Below are 22,664 nucleotides of genomic sequence, written 5' to 3' on the forward strand. Positions count from 1 at the left end.
CTTTCTTCGGAAGCTCTTTAAGTCTCTCAACTTCAATCACCAACCCCTTCAACACACACACACACACACACACACACACACACACCCCAAGTCCTCCAGCCCTGGTTCCAGTCGGCCTGGTGCCAAGGAGGGAAATGTGACTTTGCAAAGCTGTTTGACAGCAAAAGAGATCCACGGAGCTCCCAGAGCCCTAAAATTGCTGTCTTAGCTAGAGTTACCCTAATCCAATTGGCTCCTCCCTCAGTGGTTCTCAGACGGGAGGAAGTGGTTTGAACAGGCTGTACTTATTTCCTTCAGAACTCATAGGGAGGTTGAGAGAGGGAGGAAGTTGATCACGTGATGTAACTTCAATGCATATTTTATTGCAGAAAGAGAGGGATGGATGGATAGATAGATAGATGGACATGTAAATGTACAAACAGAACCCTTGCGTTGCTAAAAAGAACCAAATGGTTTGCTCTGAAATATGCTGGAAATCCTTGATGGGAATTTTAAGTTTCAACCTCTCTCAGAGCTGGGAGAAATACATTCTTGATGAATGTCAAATAAAAACTTAAAACCCGGCAGCATTTATTAATGCAGGGCACTGATTTGGGTGTACTAGAATGAATAATTTCTGTCTCTAAGAAGGCTCATTTCCCTTGGAAATACATTGCCAGATTTCACAATTCAGAATGGGGAAGTTTTCTCTGAAAGTGACTTAGGAACATTTGCTTCAGAAAGTGACTTTGGTTTGCTGCAATGCAAACCTACTCATGTCTGTTTCACTTATATCAGATGGAGGAACAAAAAGAAATACATATTCAGAAAAATGGAGGAATGCCTTGCTCATTGCTTTAGCAGTTTAATCCATCATATTTAACACTGCTTATTAGCAGCTTTCTGCCTAGGAAATAGTAAAGAGATTGGATATATTTTAATTTTCTGATTTAGGAATGATATCAATAGCTCCTATTTAGTACTTACTATTTCCTACATATTACATGTAAACTTCTCTTAAACATATAAAGAAACTGGTCTTCTTTTTACAAGGAAAAAACGAACACTCAAAGAGGCAAAGTGACTTGCACAGAGTCATCGAGTTCTCTGGTGGCTGACCCAGAATGTTGACTCGGGTGCAGCTGATTACAACAGTCTTTCTATACTGCCATCTTGCTGCTCTGATCTAGATTCTAGATCTGTTGAAGATGAATGAATCTAATTAGATTTCAATTTGTCTATTCTATACGTTTTAAATATTTTTACTATACTTTCAGAGCATATTAAGCACTCTTAAATAGCATTCTTCTAAGTGGAAACTATTAGTTGCAACAAATTTGCCAGAATTTTTACCTGGGCTTACCTCTCCAGTTTTCAAAGGACCACAGCCCAGTTTAATAGACTCACAGCTGAGCATCTCATAGCAAACCACAGAATGGCAAATTGAAGACTGTGGGGTGCATTTTTCCTAAAGTGAAGGGCACCACTTTAAACACAGGCCTCGGCCCTTCATCCACTTGTTCTCACTGAGGTGCACCCAACCCTTTGGAGCCCCTAACTTGCCTCTACCTCCCACCAGCTATGTGACGTAGATAAGCCTCCTAAGTTCTCTGAGCCTCTTTTTCCCAGTTGTCAAAAGCCAATAACAATCGTGAACCTATAGGACTATTCTGAGGATTGCAGAAAAAGTTATTTTTCTGCATTGCTCCTCCCCCGTCACTCAGGATGGTAGATATCACCTACTGACACCCCGTGCACAGCCCCAAGTGAGGACAGTCTGAGACCCAAGCTCAGGTCATTTCTTTGACACCAGGCTCTTGCCATATGTAGGCATCTAAAAGAATGTGGAGTGTGGCACATTCCTTAGAAAATTGCAGTTCTCCTAAATCTCTTCCAACTCTGACGTGCTGTTTTCAGAATTTATATACTTCACGTTTGCCTTTCCTTTGATTCCTCCTCTGCCCCATACACATGCCACCAGCTCAGATTGTTATTAATTATGTTTGGCATCTTCCCAAAGAAGATCTGTACAGTCACACTCCAGGTAGCACTATTGCAATCTCTCAACCCACTTGGCTCCATGTGCCTTTAAACATCATGGCTCCAGCCTGATAGCATTTACTGAACACCTGCTATGTGTCTGAAACTGGCCTGGGTACTTAGCAGATGTCCATTTCTTGACTTTGCCCCATACTTGTGTGCATTAGGTACCATCGTTGCCACTTTACAGATGAGAAAACGAGGCCTGGAGAGGTTTAAACGACTCGCTCAAGGTCCCATAGCTGGAAATTCTGGTGGCAAACCCCAGTTGTCCTTTGTAAGAAGCCTGCTAAGTACAGGCCTTTTCGGTGAGAATATCTCCTCTGGCAACATCCTGCCCATGCTCCTCCAGCCTTTCTCCCCATAGAATTATGCATCCAACACCCACTGAGCCACTGCAGTGTGCTGGGCACCAGGTTGGGGGCTGGGCTTCTCTAAAGACATTGCCCCACCTGTTCTCAGGGAGCTCCCCTCTGGCCCCAGAAAGTCAATCCCTGCCAACTGTGTGTTGAAGAGGTCCTGAGTTCTCTCCCCGCTCTGTCTCTGCCACATCCTCCCAAATTACCTTCACACACTGAGCATGACTCCTGTAGGAGCTGTCTGCAGAGGGATTGCTGGGCGCAGAGTCACTGCCTCTCCGTCTGTCAACTGCAGCTCCTCCGGAATAAACAACAGTCGGGCCTCTTGTGAGTGAGGAGAAGCAGCCCATGCCACCCAGAAGAACTGCAGTTGCTAAACTGGCCGCATACTTCCTCTGCTAGGAACGAGGAAGGCACAGGGCTTGCAGAAGGGTAGGTTCCTGTTTTCAGTAACCACTCTGAGCAGGCTTCTCTCTGCAAGGACTGGGAAGATAAAGGCATTTGTAATTGTTTTACAAAGCACTTGAGAATATGGCCAGCTTAATTCTAGATTCTGGGAGTTCAGAAACTTTGTCTTCTTTCTCTAATTAAAAGGCAAAGAGATGGGGCTGTGAATTTGCTCCTGTGCATCACCGGAGCTTGCTGGGTCCACGAAGGCTGTGGCTGACAGCTGCAGCTTCTCTGATTTCAGTTTCCCAATTTTTGCAGTTCCCTTCTGTCACTGCTGCATGGACCCCAGAGCAAAGCTTCAAGATTAAAGGAGACTGAAGGGACACAATGACTTTGTGCAATGTGTGGGTCCAGGGAAAAGAACTAGAAAGAACATTATGGGATGGGAGTCGTTTGCATATATACTGCCCAGTAGATACTACTGTTCCAGTGCTAAGTCTCTTGGACATGGTAATAAGGGTATGGGTTATGCAGGAGAATGTCTAGTTCTTCAGGGACACATGGTGACTAAGAGAGTATCTCGTATCATGATGGCTACGGCTTTCAAATAGTTCATTAAAAGAAGAGCTGCATCCCTGTATCTACAGTCATTACGTCGGTGCAAAAGTTATTGTGGTTTTTGCCATAAATGTCATGGCAAAAACCATAATCATTGTTGTACCAACCTAATACACCTATATCTCTATATATCAAGACACAGAAAGGGAATGAGAGAGACAGAAAGCAAACGTGACAAAATGTTACTACTTGGTGAATCTAGGTGAAGGGGATATAGGTGTGGATTATTCTACCCTTTGTGGTGGGTTTGATGTTAAAATACATGTGTCTCTTTGTTATATATTACAGAACGTATGTTGTATATGTTATAGGTTATACAAATATTGCATATAAGATCTCCCTACTTACAGTGTGTGAGTCTCAAGCAGAGAAACCCAGGCACTTGGGGCTTCAGAGCTTATTGGTGAAAGAGGTGAAAGTTTCTGGAATGCTGACCCCAGGATTCCCTGGGAATTGCCTGCTTGAGCTTGGAATGCCAGACAACCATGCTGGGATGGCCTTCAGAGCCCCTCACAGCCCCTCATACCTCAAAGAGTGGACAGAGCATCAGAGACTTCAGTGACCTGCCCATAATCACACAGCTAGCCTGCAAGCAGGGCCAGGGCCTGAGTCTATGGCTGGGGACCCAGGCCCCAGCCCAGCGAGGCCGACATAGCCACCCTGGGACAGTCATTTGGAAACCTCACTCGGCGTAGTTAGCAAAGATGAATCAAAACCCCAGAGCTGCTTCTAAATTTAGCAGGCAGGCACTCTGCACTAGAGAGATGGTTCCTTAGAACTTGTGGAAACACCCGCTCGCGAAGAGCATGCTGGGAAGGTGCAAAGGAAATATTGCAAAAGACTCAGTGGGCAGTTTGCTTAACAGGGAAGAGGGGACAGGCAGAAATATGCAGAAGTGGAGACTTCCCCCCAAATTCACACAGAAGAGTAAAAGAGTTCTCCACTTATAGTCAGAGGTATGAGTTTTTAATAGACACTTAACCAAGAATCTAGTACAGATAAGGCTCTGAATTTATTCCCTGTCATTTCTTTAGTAGAGCTTTATAGAGCAAGGCGTTCCAGGAGTTGGGATTTAGCTGTAAACAAAAGTGCAAAAGCCCTTCCCTTCCCTGTGCCTAACTTAACTTAAAGGAGACTACAGAGACATGGTGACTCGGCGCAACGTGTGGGTCAAGGGAAAAGAACTAGAAAGAACATTATGGGGTGGCAGTTATTTGCATATATACTACACAGCAGATAATACTACTTCCCACAGGAGGAGTCCTATGGGGAAGACTGAATATGTGACTATCAATTATGGTGACCCATCGAGGAAACTTAATGGGTTGATGGGTCGGAGGGGCCCAGATGTGCTACTTTGCACAGGTGGTCCGTTGTGTGGGGGGATGTGCTCTCTCTAGAGGTATCATTAGGCTGAGAACTGTAGGAATAAAGGAAGCCAGTCCTGGGACAAGCTAGGACAGGAGAGGTGTGTGCAAAGTGGCCGCTGGTTTAACACAAGCTTTAAAAGTTTTGGAGAAAGACACAATCAGCCCTGAAGATGCTCAAGTCAAAGGCAGAGGCAGGCAAGAGAGAGGCATGTAGAGTGGGTTCCTGATCAAGGGCACAGGAGGAGCTGCTGAAGAAGGAAAAAGGCAGATGCGGAGCCTTGGAGGTCGGGGCTGCAGGCTCTTCTCCGCCCTTTGCCAGTGGGTCATTGGGTGACTGGAGTGCTGCTGCTAACCTTCCCCAGCCTCCAGCCCGGGATGTTTATGACCTCCCGTTCGCCTCCTGGAATAACTGAGGAAACTCGGTAGGTTTGAGAAAGTGCCCCTCATACTGAGCACTGTGCTACCTGAAGCCTGGGCTGTGCCAGAGCAGGGGGATGGAATGGAGATGTCTGCCCTGGGCTCAGCCGGAGAGGGCAGGGCTGAACCTTGATGCCATGCTAGACCAGGTGACTCAGGTCTTAGGCCTCTGTTTTCAGTAACCCCAAGGGATTCTCAACCTCAGCACTTTTGACGTTTTGGATCAGAACATTTTCTGAGGGGTGTGTGTGTGTATGCATGTGTGTGTACATGTGTGCATGCATGTGTGTGTGTGCCTGTGTGTGCATGTGTGTGTGTGCATGCATATGTGTGCGCCTGTGTGTGTGCGTGTGTGTGCGCACCTGTGTGTGTGTGTGCACGTGTGTGTGTGTGGTGGGGTTTCAGGGCTGGCCTGTGCATTGGAGGATGTGCCATGGCATCTCTGGACTTGACCCACTAGATTGTGCTCCCTGGCATGCATCTCAGAAGCCTGCTGTATAGCAAGGCATCTTTGGGTGGCTGTGTCACCTGTCCTTCCTCTCCACCATCATACATGTGACTTGAGAAGAGGAATTGGTTTGTGGTCTGTTCAGGAATCCCTGGGAATTAGGGCTTAGAAGCTCCAGTATGGGCAGCCTGTGAACTGCATCTTAAAGGAGGAGTAGTTTGCCGTCAAGAACTAGGGTGAAAGCATGTGAGCCATGAGCTACCTAAGCGCAGTAGAGGAAGAGCAGGAGGTAGACTTCTCACTGTGGAGGCCCAGCCAAGAAGAATTGTATTGTGAGTTCGTTCCCATGTTTTCCCTGCTACTCTACCACCCTAACCATTCCTCTCCCAGCTATTTTCCATAGTTCACAAACCTTTTTCTCCTAATCCATGAAATGTCCCGAGTCCAAGAAGGTTGTCATTTATTAAGCATGCATTTCGTGCTCTATACATTCAGTCATTCATTCAACAAACGTTTGTTAGCACTCACTGTGTGCCAGGCACTATGCATGTAACTGTACTATGTGCCAGGCAAGACGAGGCCCGACCCTCAAGGAGCTGAAAGCCAAACACTTTATCCTGGTTTCCCCGGGCCCAGCACAAAACAGTGTTCATCACATATTTGCTGAATTACTTAATTTTGCCAACATCTCTTGTAAACTTCTTGTGTATATAACCTATACTCAGAGGACAGATCGGGAGAGAATTCTCAGATAGAGCCTGAATGTGTCTCCATCCCTCCCTGCCCTCAAGGAGTTTCTGATCTAGCAGAGGAGACAGAGACACATATCAAAACCCCAGGGTGTGAAGAAAGATGTCAGTAGGGAGAGGGCCAGGTGAGGAGACCAAGAAACCTCTGGGCTCCTGGTTTCACACGGGAACTTCATGGCACTGAGGTGTGGCGGGACCATGTTAGATTCCATCCCAGCAGCTTGGTCTTCAAGGTCCGTGTACTGAGTCAGCACAAGAAGCAAAGACAAAAACACTTAGCAGGTGATGCCCCCACCAAGGACCTCAAGTGTAAGCATGGGGTCAGCCCACGCTCTGCTGCACTGGCCGAATGACACTATCAGGAAGTTGGGCTTTAGGGCTCACAAAGACACCCAGTACCATCTGTGTAGGAAGCAGCTGATTTCCAGAGGGCTTTGCAAATTAATTAGCTATTGGGGCCCAGACTAATGGCCATAGGCAAATAACAAAAATGCCAGCCATGCATCAATCACTCAGTCAAGCACTAGGATGTGGTCATCACCTTTATTAAAGTGAAATGTTCCCCTATGTAAAAACTAGCTTTACACACTTAATGTTGGCAGGAGCCAGTGGTTGTATTTCTCCAGTTGGGGGTTGACGGGTCTCCCAAGGCAAGCAATAAAAAGCCACTTCTCCAGCTTCAGGTCTCAGAGGAGCTCCAGGTTCTAGGAGGTTAAGAGCTCCTAAGGCAATTCGGCCTCACTCGGCAGATGTGATGTTGAAGCCCCACGCTGGGTCAGAGGTCACAGCTTGGTCCAGTATGAGCAGATTTCCAGTCCTACTTTATAGCTTGATTTTTTTTTTCCTCTTTCAACATAAATGTTAAAAGTTTGGAAGAAGAAAAAGGAAGTCTTGGAAACTAGAAATCTTTCTCTCAATGGAGAAAATCAAGTGTAAACTAATTTATTTGGTAGAGAAGTTAATACCACTTATTATATGCAAGGCATTATGCTTGGTGCTATAAAACTGTTGATGGGATTCTCATATCAAACCCTATGACCTTCAATATCCCATGCAAGAGAGAAGTTCTCAAGAGTAAAGTTTTGCCTCCTCTATGGCCAGATAAGTCTGACCCACTCATTCAATAATTTAATGGTTTTTTGAACCCCTTCTATGTATTAGGCATTGCTCTGGTTATGGAGTTAGAGAAATAAATGAATAAAGTCTTAGAAGGGAACTGAGGGCATGGGGACAGTAAGAGGAACTCTCTCCTTAAAAATTTGACATTTGAAATAAGTCCAGAGTGACGCTGGCATAAAAATCAAGAGGTAAAAACACCAGGCAAAGGACATAACAACGGCCAAGGTCTGGGGCTAGAAATGCTTGTGTTCAAGGAGCAGACAGAAAGGGAGGATGGGCATGGTGGCTCACGCCTGTAATCCCAGCACTTTGTGAGGCCGAGGGGGGCAGATCACAAGGTCAGGAGATAAAGACCATCCTGGCTAATACAGCGAAACCCTGTCTCTGCTAAAAATACAAAACATTAGCCAGGTGTGGTGGCATGAGCTGTAGTCCCAGCTACTCAGAAGTCTGAGGCAGGAGGATCGCTTGAACCCTGAAGGCGAAGGTTGCAGTGAGCCAAGATCACGCCACTGCACCCCAGCCTAGGTGACAGAGCAAGACTCTGTCTCAAAAAAAAAAAGAAACAAAAACCAAAAAAAAGAAAAGGGAATTAATATTGGGGAAATGCAACTTGGCTCTTGCTTATATTACGTATTTAGGCTTTCTATTCACTCTATGTATCTAGATTTCACCTGAAAAAACTGGCGCTTATAGGGCTTAACTTACTTGCCTCCAGTCACCCAGCTGATGAGTGGCACCACTGGGCCTAGGCTCCTGGGCTCTAGTAATAGGAAATTTGCTGTCACTATTTTACTGGCCTCCCATTGGGTCTTCCCAAGTCCCACCTCTCCCTGCCAATGCTCTCTTCCCATCCTTTTTCAGTCCTGTGTCCCCAAATAAGACTCAGGCCCTGCTGCCATCCTCCTCAAGCAGCTGCCCAAAACTCAAGGCCATCTTCATCCCTTTCCCACAGGATCCACTTCACTGCTTTCCTAGCATTTGAAGCTCATCAATCTGTTCTCTATCTTCCTTATCAGCCCCATGGCAGTGTCAGCACTCAAGGCCTCCATGCCTCACTCACCATAGGAACTCCCCTGCCACTGTGCAGTGCAGACAAGCCTTCACCTCTTCCTCATGCACTTTGCCACTGCCCTTCCCTTCCTGTGTGGATGCCTTTCCCCCTGCAAGGGCATGGGCAGGTCCCTTCAGGTCCAACCCAGAGCTCACCTCGTCCATGCATCTTCCCAGATGCCTCTCACCCAACAATGATTGCTCCCTCTCAGAATGCCCCTTGGTGTTTTATCTGCAACATAGGAATGGGACACATTGCATATTGGAGCCACAAGCAAGAGAGGATTTGAGGCACTTAGGAGCTGTGTAACCTTGTGGGGCTTTCTGATTCTTTCTCTCTGCCTAGTGGTGTTACTGATACTGCTTTATCATGAGGGTCCATACATAATCATGTGTACAGCCCACCTGGTCTAGTGCAAAGTGCATGGAAGGGGACCAACCCCTGCCTTCTTAGAACTTATAGTGTTTGAAAGTCAGACCAATAGAAAGATAGGGAAGGTTGGTGTTAAGAGATACCCTTAGAAGAATTCCCCTCATGGGGCCTGACAACACCCAACACCACCAACACCCTACACCCTACACCCTACACCCTGCACCATACACCATACACCCTACACCCTACACCCTGCACCATACACCATACACCGTACACCATACACCATACACCCTGCACCATACACCCTGCACCATACACCATACGCCGTACACCATACACCGTACACTCTGCACCATACACCATACACCATACACCTTACACCATACACCCTGCACCATACAGCTTACACCCTGCACCATACACCCTGCACCATACACCATACACCCTGCACCATACACCATACACCCTGCACCATACACCATACACCCTACACCATACACCCTACACCCTACACCCTGCACCATACACCCTGCACCATACACCATACACCCTGCACCATACACCCTGCACCATACACCATACACCCTACACCATACACCCTGCACCATACAGCTTACACCCTGCACCATACACCCTGCACCATACACCATACACCCTGCACCATACACCCTGCACCATACACCATACACCCTGCACCATACACCATACACCCTGCACCATACACCATACACCCTACACCATACACCCTACACCCTACACCCTGCACCATACACCCTGCACCATACACCATACACCCTGCACCATACACCCTGCACCATACACCATACACCCTACACCATACACCCTGCACCATACAGCTTACACCCTGCACCATACACCCTGCACCATACAGCTTACACCCTGCACCATACACCCTGCACCATAGAGCTTACACCCTGCACCATACAGCTTACACCCTGCACCATACACCCTGCACCATACACCATACACCCTGCACCATACACCCTGCACCATACACCGTACACCCTGCACCATACACCATACACCCTATACCATACACCCTACACCCTACACCCTGCACCATACACCCTGCACCATACACCCTGCACCATACACAATACACCCTACACCATACACCCTGCACCATACAGCTTACACCCTGCACCATACACCCTGCACCATACACCATACACCTTGCACCATACACCCTGCACCCTACACCATACACCCTGCACCATACAGCTTACACCCTGCACCATACACCCTGCACCATACACCATACACCCTGCACCATACACCCTGCACCATACACCATACACCCTATACCATACACCCTACACCCTGCACCATACACCCTGCACCATACACCATACACCCTGCACCATACACCCTGCACCATACAGCATACACCCTGCACCATACACCCTGCACCACACACCCTGCACCATACACCATACACCCTGTACCATACACCATACACCCTACACCATACACCCTACACCCTGCACCATACACCTTACACCCTACACTCTATACCCTACACCCTACACCCTACACCATACACCCTACACCCTGCACCATACACCTTACACCCTACACCCTACACCCTACAGCATACACCCTACACCCTGCACCATACACCATACACCATACACATGGGAGGACTTTGCCTCTTGTCTGTGTCCTAAGTTCCTATTCTTGGAACTAACAGTTTTTCAAAGTCAGACCAATAGAAAGATAGGGAAGCTTGGTGTTATGAGACACCCTTGGAAGAATTCCCTTCATGAGGCCTGACAACACCCAACACCACCAACACCCTGTGCCAAAATAGGAACTTTGGAAAGTCAGACCAATAGAAAGATAGGAAGGCAGGGAGTAGAAAGACTAAATACGTGGTATAAGGAATGGGTACGGATGCTTCCCTTCCTTTCAATTTGGAGTCTGAGCTTGGGAAGGGAGGAGTATGTCTAATCATGACCTGGGAGCCTAAAACAGAGGCTACCCCCAAAGACGTGATCCATAAGAGCCATAACTATCCCTTCAATAAAAGAGTAAATGAAGGTTGTACCTTCTGGATTAAACTACATAAGTTGTGAATGGTGACTTTTCACCTCTGGGGAAGACAATAAGCTAACTATGAAAACTGTCTTGCGGGGAGAGCAGCCCCTATTGTTTCTCTGGAGATAAAAGTTTATGTTTCTGGAACATCTCCAGCGTTGGATAAGTGGTCCATCTGGATGAGCTGATTTCTCCAGCTGGAGTGGAACCTAAATGTATATGTCACCAGAATCTTTGGAAGGTCTTTGGGCACTAGCAATGTGCTCAGGAAGAAGGAAAAAAGTAGACGCTTGATGTCCACACCACAGCTGTCTGCTGTGAAGAGCTGCACGGATAGGTTGATTCATTCAAGCTGTTCTCGTGTGTCATTGCTCAACATAGACCCACTGCCTCCACGCTGGGGAAGACCTTATTGTTCTCAGCCTTGCAGGGGTTGATAAAGAGGTCAGCAGTGTTCCCAGAGATTGGGAAGTTCTCTGAGCAGGACCCAATTTCAGTTGTTTACAACATTGCTTTCTTCGCTCACTTTCTGTAACTGCACTCCTGTGTAAGCCTTCGTGCCTCCGGTGGATTGTCACACAGGCCCCACTGGAGAGAACACAGCTCCAACAGAAATGCAGAGGAGGAAACAGGCATCATTTCTAAGCAAAGAGTGATCTAGCCGGGAATGTTGTTGAAACGTTATATTTTATCTTCCCTTGGTGCCGACTTAGAGTCTATCTTCTGCAAAGGGCACAGAGATCCTTGTGAACTCTGTTTGAGGACACAGACAAGAGGCAAAGTCTTCCCATGTGTGTGGTGTATGGTGTACGGTGTAGGGTGCAGGGTGTTGGTGGTATTGGGCATTGTCAGGCCCCATGAAGGGAATTCTTCCAAGGGTGTCTCATAACACCAACCCTCCCTATCTTTCTATTGGTCTGATTTTCAAAAACTGTAAGTTCCAAGAAGGCAGGGAGTGTATCTGTTTGGCCAGTTATTGATGGCTAGCCTTGGCACTTTGCATGCCTGGGGCAACCAGCAAAGGTCCACTGGAAAGAAGGGAGGGAGGGCAGAAGAGACAGGGAGCAAATTAAGAAAAAACTTCCCCTCCCCATAGATTGCAAGCTTTCTTGAGACCTTAATCATTTTTTATTCCTTGATGCATAGGGCACATAGGAGGAGCTCACAGACACCCATGGAATTATCCTGATAATCAACCAGCTCGCTGCAGCAGAGCAGGCTGTGGGCGCAGGGAAAGTGGAAACAGAGGCTGGACACTGAGTGATAATGCCTTTGCGATTAGCTTTCTGACATCACCAGAGTCAGGCCTCTTAAACACTCTGCCCTGGTATTGTTATCTCCTAAACAATAATGCCAAGAAACCTTGCCCACCCACTTCTAAATGTGCCTGAACAGCACAAAATCAGGGTAGAATCTGCAACACCATTATTATGACTTTTATTAAGGTTTCCGCTAATGCCCTTGTTCTATGATGCCTTGATACTTTCATGACATATACTTTTTTCTAAACATTCTGTTATTGTTCTGAAAAGAAAAGTAGGCCAGGTGCAGTGGCTCATGCCTGTAATCCCAGCACTTTGGGAGGCTGTGGTGGGCGGATCACAAGGTCAAGAGATTGAGACCATCCTGGCCAGCATGGGGAAACCCTGTCTCTACTAAAAATACAGAAATTAGCTGAGCATGATGGCACACACCTGTAGTCCCAGCTACTTGGGAGGCTGAGGCAGGAGAATAGCTTGAAACCAAGACGTGGAGGTTGCAGTGAGCCGACATTGCACCCCTGCACTCCAGCCTGGTGGCAGAGCAAGACTCTATCTCAAAAAGAAAAGAAAAGAAAAGAAAACTTAAAACTAGCCTCAGTGTAATTTAAAACAGTGTCATCCAGTTATAACCTACTGGATGGGTGTGAAATCATCTGTCAGCATCTGCTTCGGTGCCCACTAAGCTACAACTAATTACCCTTAGTTGTCGTGTGGGGCAGCCATGGAGGAGAGCTATGAGTAGGCAGGCCTAGTTGCTATAGAAACATTTTTGGCCAAAACAAAATCTCAATCCCAAAAGCCATTTTTAGGCTGGAAAATTTTATTTTTATTTGAGTAGCAATAATAAATAATTATAACCTGTAAAGTACTATGCAGGTGTCAGTTATCATTGTTTATTGTTGTTAATACTGTATAACCTGAAAGCACTATATAGATGTCAGTTATCAAGTACTTTTTGAAACTGGTACTTAATTTTCACAAGAACTCTTTGAAATATCAACCATGATTTTAACAACTGCTACTACTGTTTATTGGAAACTTGAACCGTGTAAGCACTTTACATGTTATCCCATCAATTCATCTTAACAAATGAATGAGGTAAATATTCTCATCCTTATTTTACATTAGGGTAAACTGAGGCATGGGGACTTTAAATAGCTTTCTTAAGAACACACAGATGGTTAGAGGGAGTGCTGGACTCGAACCTGGGCTGATGGACTCCATGACCCATGCTTTTGATGCCACACCTTGAAACATATCACATACCCATTTTACAGATGGGGAAATGGGAACCCAGAGAATGAAACCAGTTACCAAGTTGTCAGTGCAGGACTCAGTAAGATTTCTCTAATCTGAAAGCCCATGGTCTGTCCATATTTTTCTCCATCTCTTTAAAATAATAATTTCTGCTTTTCATCTGAGAGATTTGAAGAGGATAACATCGGAATTGTGTAATGTGGGTTTCAAGATCTCAGTAGGCTCAGGGACTCATGCGCGCCCTTCTCATGCAGTGCCCTGCGGCCCTGTCCAGGTTCTGGCGAAGCCGCATCCTCCTTGGATGGCCCCTCTGCACCCACTGGTTCCCAGCTTCCCCCCTGGTTCCCCTCTTTCTGCATGGAATCACCTCAGTCACTCAGCCCAGGTTGTGCCTCTGTCGCACTGTCCTCTGAGAGACAACCCTGATCCCTCCCAGGCACCTTCTATGCCATTTCCTCTCTTGTAATTATGAGGCCATTCCCACCCACCACTGTCTCAGAATTTTCTGCATGCATTGTGTTTTCTAGGGCAGACATGGTGAGTCCTTTCTGCTGGTCAGGAGGTGGCCCATGGCATTTTCTGGAGGAAGGAGAGAGGAAGCAAAGAAAGGAGAGAAGAAATGGAGAGAGGGGGCAGTCTAGGGGTGACTGAAGGGAAATAGAAGAGACTTTGCCTCTCCCTGGGCAGTCCCTACTGCTCTAGCTCTTCTCCTGGGCCCTGAAACAAAGCTGCAGGAATAAATGAGTAGAACGAAGCAGTCAGGTTTTACAAGTTATAATGATGAAATTATTTTTAAAGGGAAACATATGCCCATGTGTATGTATGAAGTGCTCATTGACAATGGAAGGGAGGCTCAGGAGCCTGCATTTTAAATTCCCTTTGAAATAAGAGTGCAGCCATTGCCTCGGCTATCACTCATGGTGTCACTTTAAACGTGTGACACCTTTGCCTGGGAAATCAGAAATTTTCAAGTGCCAAGCATTTAAATGGCTTCTGACAGCCAGAAGGTGACAGAGGCAATTGGATTTCATGTTTGTAACAGATGGAAAAAGGCATTTTGTCAAGTCTGTAAGACCTGTAGGAAAACATGACAGGTGCCTGCTCTGAACTAAAGAGGCAAAGCCAAGAATCGGATCCTCTCCATTTCCCAGCAGAAGTGCCTGGAAGAGACTTAGAGACTTAGAGGGCTCCCCCTGGAAGAGACTTAGGAGGCCTGGGAAGGCCTCCACACTGCGCCTCCACAGGCAAAGGGGACAGTTATACAGCTAGACCACAGGGACTGCAGTGTCTGTCAAAGATATCTGCAGAAGGCAGGTTGAGTGCAGATTCTGTTTGGCACATAGAGGGTTGGTAGTGCCGTGGCTTTGGAGACAAATAGCCGGAATCCAATTCCCCAGCAGTGGGTGATTTGGGGCAAGGTTATTTACCCTCTCTGAACCTCACCCTTTAATAAAAGAGGCACAGTCCCGTCTCCCTGCTGCAGAGATTGTGAGCACATGAGCATGTAAAGTGCTTAGAGCACTACAGCACCCCATTACTTTTTGGTACCTTCCTTTTCTTTACTCCACGTGTAGACACAGTTGGTGGGTGATTTCAGCTTGCAAATACAAAAATATACCAAGGTGCAGTCTCTCTGTAGGACAGGTTAGCAGTCTATTGTAAAAAAAGTTTTTGATCAGGCACAGTGGTTCATGCCTGTAATCCCAGCACTTTGAGAGGCCAAGGCAGGTGGATCACAAGGTCAGGAGATGGAGACCATCCTGGTCAACATGGTGAAACACTATCTCTACTAAAAATATGAAAAATTAGCTGGGCGTGATGGCATGTGCCTATATTCCCAGTTACTCAGGAGGCTGAGGAAGGAGAGTCGCTTGAACCTAGGAGGTGGAAGTTGCAGTGAGCTGAGATCACACCTCTGCATTCCAGCCTGGGCGACAGAGTGACACTCCTTCTAAAAAAAAAAAATAGTTTTTATATATCTATAGATTATAAAATATCTATCTATAGAATGCAAGGCAGAGCTTGTGGACCTTGCACTAGGTAAAGGTTTTTTTAGATAGGACACCAAACCTCAAGCAGCAAAAGAAAAAATAGATATATTGGATTTCTTCACAATTAAGAAAATTCTGTACTGCAAAAGATGCCATCAAGAAAGTGAAAAGAAAAGCCACATAATGGGAGAAAATATTTGCAAATTATGTATCTAATAAGGGACTTACACAAAGAAACATAAAGAACACTTAAAACTGAATAACAAACAGACAAATAACTCAATCTGAAAATAAGCAAAGCATCTGAATAGACATTTCTCCAAAGAAGATGTACGAATGGGCCCATCAGCACGGCAAAAGACTCTCAGAACTATTAGTCGGTCATTAGGGAAATGCAAATTAAACCCATAATGAGTTATTAACTCACACACGCTAGGACGCCTATAATAATAACAATTTTTAAAAACCAGATGCTAAGTGTTACTGAGGATATGAAGAAGTGGGAGCATTCTAATTTTGTTGGTGGGAACATAAAATAACGCAGCCACTTTGACAAACAGTTTGGCAACTGCTCAGAAGGTTAAACACGGTTTTCATGTGACCTAGCAATTCCACTACCAGGTATACATTCAAGAGAAATGAAAACATGCGTCCATATAAGAACTTGAATGTGAATGTTGACAACAGCATTATCCATAACTGGCAAAAAATGGAAAAAACCGAAATGTTCACCAGCTGACGACTAGATAAGCAAAATATGGTTTCTCTATACAATGAAATATAATTTAGCAACAAAAATACAGTACTAATACCTGCTGTACAGTATTACAGCAGGTATTACCTGGATGAAGTTAAAGAAGCCAGACACAGAAGGCTACATATTATTTGATTCCATTTATATCAAACGTCCAGAGTAGGCAAATCTATAGAGACAGAAAGTAGATAAGTGATGGCCTGGGGCTGGGAGTGAGGGTGGAGAATGGGGAATGACTGCTAATGGGTACAGGACTTCTTTGTGGGATAATGAAAATGTTCTAAAATTAGAAGTGGTGATGATTGCACAACGCTGTGACTATAGCTGAAAACCATTGAATTAAGTGGATGAATTCTGTGGTATGTGAATTATATCACAATAATACAATTTCTTAAAGTTAGGTATTTTACCAAGAAACAGCTTAAAATACTAGCTAAATGTTTATCATACAACAAAAATATTCTTTAATACAGATTTTCATGTGGTACCTTTTTAATGAGAAGCTATTAAAAGGCCATGGAAACAACTCATTCAATATGTTTTTATCTATTTTGATGAAAAAACTATACCTTTTGACCCAGTAATGCCTTTGTAGAAGGAAATCATCATGGCTATGTGACTAGATTTAGCTATAAAGATATACATTGCAGTATTGTCTGTAACATCATAAAACCTGAAACAACAATATCTGTCATTTATTAAATACTTACAATGTGTAATGCACCATTGTGTTACAGGAAAACTTTCTTATTTCTTCAGTACAACAATCCTATGGGGAAGCTCTCAATATTGTTATATTCCTTACAGATGAAAAGAGTCTCAAATCAAACAGCTGCAAATCGGAGCTGGGATTTGTATCCAAGACTGTCATACTTCATGGCCTGCAGGTGCCCCAACCTGTCTATAACATTCTCCTTAATAACCTAAAATCCTAGATTTAATTAGCATGCTGGCATTGAAAACAATTTTATAAATAAATAAGTAATGACACAGAGTGATATTCACAATGGATTGTTAGGTGAAAAAGATAGACTCAAAAGCAATCAGCTCTCTCTATTTCCTGAATATATGTGTATACACACACACACACACACACACACACACACACGAGACTTGCTGGAGGCTAACAGCATTTAATAGTGGTTTTCTTTGATTGGAAGGATTCTGTGTAATTTTAATTTTCTTTGTTTCGTCACCTGTATTTTCTATTTGGAGTCTGCTATTTTTGCTTTACAAATTGCAGTGGCCATTCTGTTTTCCTTTACATAAGCTAAGGTAGTACTGATCGACGTAGAGCAATATATGACAGCCTTTTACGAGAGTGCAAAAAGGATTGCATTTGTGCCCATCTGTGAAGACAGAAAGGCTTATTGCTGGGACCTCTTTTCTCAACCAGAACCACCTCCTTCCTCCCTCGGCGGGTGAAGGGGTCTCATTTCTGTCCCACTTCTTATTGTCCCTGCAAAGGTTTTCTCAATGGACTTGGCCACGTCACTTTTCCACTGATGTGCTTACACGCTAAGTTATAATGACTGCTTCCCTCTTGACAAGGATCATTGCATTTTAGTGTGCAATTCATCTTTTAAATGTAATTTAAATTTTTCTAATTAAAAATTTAACATTAATTCGTTGGAGACAAGTTAGAATATTCTGAAAAGTATAAAAAGCCAGTAGGACTCTCCCATCATTCACTCACCTTGAATTGTAAGAAGGCTCTGTGGATTGATCAAGTCAGACTATTCATATAAACCCAGTGGGGCCAGGCAGCAGGAGGTGCCCCGGGACTGAAGGCCTGTGAATGTCACGTGACCTCCTCCAGCTGTTGAGACAGCATAGCATCTCGGAAACAAAAACCTGGGGCCAGAAAACCTGGGTCTTAACCTCTTTGACCCGCTACTAGCAGGTCTTCAAACTTCTTAGACACGCTTTCTTGAGTATACCCCAAATTCTTCTCAGAATGAAGTGGGTCATACACAGAAGAATGATTTTTAAGAAAGTCAGTGGGTTGTGGTGGCTCACACCTGAAATCCCAGCACTTTGGGAGGCCTAGGCGGGTGAATCACTATGTCAAAAGATCAAGACCATCCTGGCCAACATGGTGAAACCCAATCTCTACTAAAAATACAAAAATTAGCTGGGTGTGGTGGTGTGTGCCTGTAGTCTAAGCTACTTGGGAGGCTGAGGCAGGAGTATTGCTTGAACCCAGGAGGGAGAGGTTGCAGTGAACTGAGATCATGCCACTGAACTCCACCCTGGGTGGCAGAGTAAGACTCTATCTCAAAAAAAAAAAGGGAAAAAAAGAAAGCATTTTCAGTAATATTGGTTCTTCCTACTTCCTAGGATGGTAGCGGGAATTTAAAGGAGCCAATAGAGGGAAGAGCTCTATCTTAAGCAGAATGGAGCACAGTTGTACATGTGAATCAAAGCGACTTGGGATAGACTGTCTATTGTCTCACCAGGCCTTTTCAGTCTGCAGACATGACACGGTGTATTTTTGAGCCCTATGGCATAACGGAGAAGCCAGGCTCTCCTCCCCTTCGTCTTCCTCCTCCTGCTCCTCTTCCTCCTCTGTTTTTGAGCCCTGTGGCATGATGAAGAAGCCAGACTCTCCTCCTCCTCCTCCTCCTCCTCCTCCTCCTCCTCCTTCTCCTCTCCCTACCACCCCGCCACCCTTGCAAGGACCTTGCCGACAAGTCGCCATCCACCAGCCACTCATGAGTGGAATGAAAAATAAGTGTTTGTGATGTGCTTAGTGATTGCTGTTTTCATGGGTAGGTAGCACAGTATGGGGCAAATGGTGAAAGTTTTATAATCCTAGCCGTGCTACTGATCAGTTCCATGACCTTGGAAAAATTACCTACGCACTCCAGGCCTCAATATCTCTATCTGTAAAATAGGGACAATAATATTATACTTAGGGGTTGTTTTGGAGATCATGAAAGAAAATGTGAATAAATGACTTGGCCCTTAGAAGGTGCCTTGTGAGTGTTTAATTATTTTCTGCTTCCCTTTAAGTAAACACAGACACACACATGCACACCCACACACACACACAATTTTTATATAAAAAAGAAGGAATAGCATTCACTAGGCATCCTTCAAATCTTACATTTCAGATGGTCTCCTAGATCATGACTATACCAACAGGTAGTTTTGATGCCTTTTAAGAAAGCAAGAGTGATCCTAGCACTTTGGGAGGCTAAGGCTTGAGCCCAGGAGTTTGAGACCAGCCTGGGAAACATGGCAAGACCCTGTCTCTATATAAAAAAAAATTATTGGATTATCCAGAAATGGTGGCACATGCCTGTGGTTCCAGCTACTCTAGAGGCTGAGATAGGAGGATCGCTTGCACCCAGAAGGTTGAGGCTGCAGTGAGCTGTGTTCACTCCACTGCACTCCAGTCTGGGCAACAGAGCAAGACCCTGCCTCAAAGGAATAAATAAAATAAAATATAATTTAAAAAAAAGAAAGCAAGAGTGAAACCTTAGCCTGATATTCAAAGGACATTGACCAAGGGCTAAGCTACCTTCTGCTTTTCTCACCCAAATTCCACGGGCTTTCACCAAGTGAAACCAAGAACTGCTGATTCTAAGAAGAAAGAGGTGCATTCTTGTGCCCTAATACTGGGGTTTCAAGATGAAAGTTGTGTTAATTACCACCCCTCTGATGGAAGTTTTGCCAAAATCAAAGTGTTACAAATTAGATTAAAACTCAGGCTTTTAGAGATCAAGAAAAGGAGATGATTTTTAGTGTAGGAAACATGCAAGAGAATACAAATATAAACTTGGATGTATAGAAGTTTTAAAAAAGTCCATCTGTGCTTTAGTTTCCAGAGCTCTCTCCCTTAGCTATCCTGGCTACTCAATAGCATGCCCCAAGTCAGCTGGCCCACGACACCTTGGTGGCACCTTCCAGGTGTGAATGAGTTCCCAGGAGAGGTTGGTGTGAGGCCGGGGGCGTGGTGCTCTGGATCCTGCACTACACCTTTTTCTTAAGACCTTACAAGTCACTGATGGACTCCCGGCCTCAGATGCTTCTTGCTCCAGTCCATCCACAGTCAACTGGCCAAGCCACCAAGCTGCCATTCACTCCAGTTCGCTTCTGTTTCACACATGGTGTTCCACACCATGTGCTGGACTCTGAGGATAAAGGAATAACTACCTCCCAATCCCTGCCAGCAGAAGCTCACTTTCAGGAGGTGTTGATGCTCCATCCTTCAATGAGGGCCTGCTGAGTGCTACGAACCATTTTCAGCTCTAAGAATGCAAAGACGAAGGACCCAGTGACAGGAAATTCCTAAGTCCTTTCTGTAATACCCCATTTAAAAGACTTTATGGATGCCCCATTGCCTGAAATGGATGCCTGCTCTGTGTCCCAGGGTTGGTGGCTTCTAAATCACATCTCTTACTTAGTCTGGGTTTTAATGACCTCTGAAGTTTACTTCTCACTACACCTCTATGCAAATTCTTCTCTTCATTTAGAAGTCATTGGTCCTTCTGCCTGCCATTCATTCATCTGTTCACTCCGTCACTCATACAGTCATTCTCTCACTCATGCAATATACATTTTGAGTTCCAGGCCCTGTCCTGGGGCTGCTGGGTTACCTAGGACCCAGCTCCTATCTATAACTGGGTAATCGGCTTCTGATCCTACTGCCATCCCTGCCCACTCCCTCTCAGAATGGTCACCCACGCTGTTTTTCCCATTTATTTCCTCCCATAGAAATCCACACAAGTCCTAGTGATTCTCTGCAGCTTCCTCTGGGCCACCCTAGTGCCCAGAAATCCCTCCCTCCCCTGAATCCCCAAAGCACAACAATTTTTGGCTCACTACTGCTGATTATTGCACAGAGCTCATCCAGAGGTTATCAGTACATGTGTCCTGCTGGATACAGTCCACATTTTTAAAAAATACCACCTAACTGGACCTTGAGACTTATGCTTCTTTGTGACTCACTTTGCCTGGAATAAAATAGAGTAAATAAGCCAACTAGATATTGTTAAGTTTCTAGAGGCCCAGTGGTCTGGTCAGGGCCTAAAAGTCACACATCTGGTTTCTCCCAGGAGATACAGAGAGAAGCCCAGGGTTTGAAGTTGGAACATCTGGGTTCAGTTTCTGTGCAGCAGAGATTTTCTTCCTGAAAAGACAGTCCTTCCTACCTGATCTAACTTCATAGTGTTGTGGCAGGAAATAAATCGCGAGTCGACAAGAAAGCACCTCGGCCCATGTGTGGTACCACAGGGAAGTAAGTTTACCAGCTCTGCAGCTACTCTGCATGTAGAGGCACCTGCCCCCAAGTCAGATGGTGCAAGGGACTTGCTCCCCATCAGCCTAGGTTGTAATAACTAGTTTCATCAAGTTACATTGCAGGCATTAAACCGTGGATAATAACATTCCTGATGATGAATACAACAGACTTTGAGTGCAAATTACACATCAGGTATTTTACACCTCCATTGTCTCCTTTAATCTGCACTTCAGCTCTGTGAACACTGATCATAATATCCCCATTTTACAGGTTAGGAACTGGAAGCTCAGACAGGCAAAGGGAATTGGCAACATAGCCATGGGCAGAGCTGGAATTAAAACCCCAGTCTGTCTGGAACAAGGGCCATGAGCTTTGTACTTTGCTCTGGCCTCATGCTCTCACAGGGACGGAAAGAAACTGCCCACCGCAAGCATGAGATGGCATACTGGTTAGAACATGGAGCTCTGGCGCCCGCAGCCTGGGTTCAAATCCTAGCTCTGCCACTCCCAGCTCTGAGACTTGTGGGGAGTGGCTTCAACTCTACCCTGGAGCCCCCTCTAAAGTTGAGAAGATACTGTTGTTACGCAGCTCCTAGGGCTGCTCTGAGAACCCTACCTATACACATTCTTCTACAACCCACGCAGAACGTGTACAGCCTACATTTAGTGCCAGGTACACAGAAAGTGCTACTTGATGTTCATTCTCCTCTTCATTGTGTCTGTGCGGGGCTGTAAGGGCTTTGCAGGAGTTAACTCCTCGATTCCACGCAGTGCCTGATGGATGAGGAACTCACTGGGCACCTCTTTACTGGGCTTCCCATTCTTCCCCTTTCCCCGTGAGGCAGACGCCACTATAGATGAAGATCCACGTTCCAAGGAGGGGCTGAGAAGTGCACGGGGTGCCAGGAGGGAGGTGGAGTCCACCCAGAGGACCCTCTGAGGCACGGATGCCCCAGGGCAGGGCCACCAGACCTCCTGCTTGTCCAGGGAGCTGCCCAGCCCACTCCTGTTGCTTTGCTTACTGGAGCTGCTCTGGGGAGGCCACAGGAGGGATTCCTCCTGGGAAATGCCCAAGGGTCCATTTCAACAAGGGCAGCTATGTGTGTGTGTGTTTGTGTGTATGTGTATTTGTATGGATGTGTCTGAGTGTATGTGTCTATCTGTAGGTGTCTGTGTG

General features: G+C 45.5%; 2 protein-coding genes across 2 annotated transcripts in view; one reads left to right on the top strand and one right to left on the bottom strand.

Moving 5' to 3' along the window:
* Positions 1-2,863, bottom strand: part of SLA (Src like adaptor) — a 37,760-nt gene extending 34,897 nt beyond the window's left edge. The window contains exon 1 of the mRNA XM_021666893.2: positions 2,585-2,863. The gene's annotated coding sequence lies outside the window, so the exon portion shown is untranslated. The remainder of the gene's footprint in view (positions 1-2,584) is intronic.
* Positions 1-22,664, top strand: part of TG (thyroglobulin) — a 275,160-nt gene that overhangs the window by 205,769 nt on the left and 46,727 nt on the right. The gene's annotated exons all lie outside the window — the stretch shown is intronic.

Source organism: Aotus nancymaae, unplaced genomic scaffold (assembly GCF_030222135.1).
Source record: "Aotus nancymaae isolate 86718 unplaced genomic scaffold, 86718_ANA_hifiasm-v0.15.2.pri h1tg000036l, whole genome shotgun sequence".
Classification (NCBI taxonomy): domain Eukaryota; kingdom Metazoa; phylum Chordata; class Mammalia; order Primates; family Aotidae; genus Aotus; species Aotus nancymaae.